The sequence below is a fragment of the Acyrthosiphon pisum genome, chromosome X (genome assembly GCF_005508785.2).
Source record: "Acyrthosiphon pisum isolate AL4f chromosome X, pea_aphid_22Mar2018_4r6ur, whole genome shotgun sequence".
NCBI classification, from domain to species: Eukaryota; Metazoa; Arthropoda; class Insecta; order Hemiptera; family Aphididae; genus Acyrthosiphon; species Acyrthosiphon pisum.
Window position 1 is genome coordinate 56,288,765 of NC_042493.1, and position 3,986 is coordinate 56,292,750.

At 30.5% G+C, this 3,986-nt stretch overlaps 1 protein-coding gene across 1 annotated transcript in view; it reads left to right on the plus strand.

Annotated features, from left to right (window-relative positions):
• Window positions 1-973: 973 nt before the first annotated feature.
• The window catches only part of LOC100166454 (mitogen-activated protein kinase-binding protein 1), an 18,979-nt gene continuing 15,966 nt past the window's right edge, over window positions 974-3,986 (plus strand). Inside the window, exon 1 of the mRNA XM_029487347.1 lies at window positions 974-1,578. The gene's annotated coding sequence lies outside the window, so the exon portion shown is untranslated. The remainder of the gene's footprint in view (window positions 1,579-3,986) is intronic.

Here is a 3,986-nt window from a genome sequence, read left to right on the forward strand (position 1 = left end):
ATAATCTTACCTTTAGGATTTCATAAGAGGTCAATTCACTCTAATTTTTAAGCTAACGGAGCTACACGTGTTCTGCTTTGCGTATAATTTGTTATGTTACGCACTTGTAAGACAGAGACAACACATTCGGGTATCATGTCCTCTTAAGGATATTTATTACATTTTGCCGCCTTCAAATTCTTTAAAATTGTATGCCACCCTAATTCCTAAAGCATCGCATATTCCGTATTCGCATGACTTCTTGTGCCCTAGCGTTGCGCCCAGGCACGGATCTAGACTAAAGATCCAGGGGGGCACAACAATTTTTTTGCAACACAAATACAATTAAAATAAAATATTATACTTAATTCTTAATTTAAAAATGTTGTCATAATATAAGTAGGTAAGTATATGTAATTAATGTGATAAATAAATTATTGATTATTTAATATATAAAGTGATAATGTGAAAAGAAGTTTAAATTTTGTTTATTTGTTATTTAATATAGGTATGATATTTATATTTATACAAAAATATGTCTGGGGGGCTGGGCCCATAGCCCCCACCCTGGACCCGTCCCTGTATGGGCCTGAGTATAGCCCCGTTCACACGCTCAAATAATTTGTCAAATATTTTACGTTTGTCAAACTCCAAATATTTTAGAACCATTTCTAAAATATTTGAAGTTTGACATACATCAAATATTTGACAAATTATTCGATCGTGTGAACGGGGCTTAAAAGAACTTCAGCCGCCAGTGTACACAGGCATACAGTAACAAATTACATACGTATACGTATGTACTGTGTAAAAACGATGATAAAAAAAAAAACGCATAAAAAATATTAACGCTGACGGTCGGAGTCGAACAGTTTCCGTGTTGACAATGACGACGGCCGTCCGGGCCGTGAGTCCGGGCGGCGTATTCCGATTACCGCCGATCGACGACGATGGAGGAGGATCCGTACGGTGTATAGGTTAGGTACGTTGCAACTTACTGGTCGTTACCATACCGAAAAACGAAAACGTTCCGTCTGAACCGGTCCGTCGATTGTGCAACGGTCGAACGTCCGAAAACCACCGCGACGGCTATCATCATTACGAGTATCGCTACATTGTGCGTGCGTACACATATTATTATCGCAATACCATTAACTATTATGTATATGTAGATTTGTTATTATTTTTTTTTCTCTGGTTATTGTTTTCTCGTTGATTATTAATTATCGTTGAATCGTTTTCGGGTCCCGCCCTGTGATTGAGCGCGCGCCACTGTCGAGTGTCGACGCGACAACGCAACACGAACCGCCGCCGCAGCAGCAGGTGCGAAGGATTTGGAGTTTCGACACAACAACACATTACTATTATTACTATCATCATCATCAGCAACAGTGCGACCTGCCTACATACGTTACTCCTTATTTAGAACTGGCCATTTGAAGGCCTAAAGTTTCCTTCTATTTTTTTACTCCGTTTGTTTACAATAAATTCCACTTTGAGCATTGTCATTTATCTCGCAGTGGTCTTCTGGTACCCCAACCGTCATCAACTTACTATCATCGTTGTAGCCACCGCAAACAATAACATTGAATATCCCATGTAAGTACCTACTATATACTTTTAATTCTATCTGTTGAACTGCTTATTATTAGGTGATCATTTTTCTTATTTATATTGCCCATATTAGTTGCACAAGTAAGCTAAACATTTAAATTATATATATATATATATCTATATCTAACAGTAAAGCCTTATAGTTTAAATAGTTACTCATTGTATAAGTTGATAAGAAAAAATAAATTATTTAGTTTAAGCCCCAATTAGGTAAGTAGGTAGATGTGTAGTTTTTTCCTTGAACTTTTAATGTTTTCAATGCTAATTGGTAATTAATTACAATGTCAAATTAGAAAACACTGCACAATTGTTTATCTTGATCTTATAAGTTATGAAGACTGAAACTTATGAACTACCTACCTATCTATAAATTGTTATATTACTTGTTATATTACTAAATAAATTTAATTATTTTTAAACATTTAAAATATAATTTTTAAGTAGGTATCTACCTACTACTTAGTTTTGTTAGACACTATTAGACATCATTAGGAAGTTGACAAAAATGTTAGGAGACATAATTTTTAATTAGAACTTTTTAAAAAAAAATGCTTAAAAAGTAACTACCTACAATTGAATAAAGATAGGTACTAGTCACTTGATTTGCCTATTGTCTAGTTGCTACTTACCATGTATGGATACAGGATATATAAACTTTATTTTCCTTTAGAAATCATTAAGTCATTAAATATACCAGTTACAAATTTTGATTTTTTTTTAGGTAATATAGGTGTACACTTATATAGCTTTATAGTGTATAGAAGTATCAAGAAGTAACAATTCATAGGCACAAGGTTTTAGGGGTTCAGCCCCCCAAAAATTTCAGTAACCTTCCCAAATATATTATAATTCCCCCCACCCCTCAAATCACAAGTGCTATTTGCATCTAAGAGTAGCATTGATTTTAAATATTTAATTATGCATTGTAAATAGGTAATAGGTTCACTTAAATACCTATAGCCTATAGGTACTATTATATAGTTTCTCAATTTAAGTTAATGACATATTTATTTAATTAGGTACCTAAACCTATTAAAGTAGGTACCTATTATATTTTATAAAAGTAGCATAAAAATATGATGCATGTTTTTAAAATTATTGAATTATGTTTATAATAGTTTAGGTATGTATTTTTTAATTACTTTATCGGTATCCGTTTTATATTAGATAGATACCTATATGGTTTTTTGTATTTATCATTCAAGTACCTATATTGTTTTCTTTTTAACAAAAGTTAAATTCAACTGTCAATAATAATTAATAAGAAGTTACAGTAATTAATTTAACATTTTGAGCAGATCGATTTTATGAACACTCTGGTCTTACGATATCACATCTTACATTTATTTGTTATAAGTTAATCCTACACCTAGAGAGTTTCTTAAGGTACTAATATTATTTTAAAGACATAATAATGTTGTACATTAATCCTTTGAGAAGCAATAAAAATACACAGGTGCTATTCAGAGAATAAATATAGAACTGTGTAAATTGAAGAAAAAAAGTTATAAAGCTTTGAACTATGAGGAATAAATCTTTTTATCACCATATTTTTATGCTGCTAAATAAGTATAATACATACACCATAAGGTCCATAAGGTAAAATGTATACTAAACATATGAATACGGTATTTCTATCTTCCCTAAACATATGCTTTTTGGCTAATATAATGGAGAGAAAATATATGATTATCACTCTCAAGGAAGTAAAATCAATATAGAAACTGTCTAACATTTAAACAAGAATAAAAAGAGATGCAACAATGTTGCGGTTAACTATGATATCAGTTGAGTTAGCTTACAAATTTTTATACAAACCATAACTACTATAAGTTAAATATCCATGGATAAAGTCTCATAAAATTAAGAAAAAACATTGGTGGTGAAAATGTGTATAACCAACTAAACGTCATCAGTCGTCAAAAAGTTTAAGACACATCTTTAAGACTTTATAACATTTATAACAAACAATTTGTATATTATTAATTAATTCTGCATTAGTGGAGTATGCTATTGTATGTGCAATACTGCAAGGGTACCTATATTAAAATTATTAAATATAACTCAGATACCTAGGTATGTCTACAATCTACTTTTTCAATAATTGTTTTTCTAGTCTTATTCAAATGTTGAAAATAAACAAAATAGTGTTTATTAACATATGACAAGATTTATTAATTTTCGTGAATTTAAATTAATGACTATTTTTTTTCTTTTAATTTATATTTTCTTTTTATATCACAATGAAAATATCCTATCAAATGGTTGCAATATACTTACATCAATATATTATATTTATTAAATAGGTATTAAAAACAAATGGTTTTATAATAATTATTGAAACTAGAACGTTTTGGGAGTTGTATATCTTTCTATAAGCTTGATTTATCCCT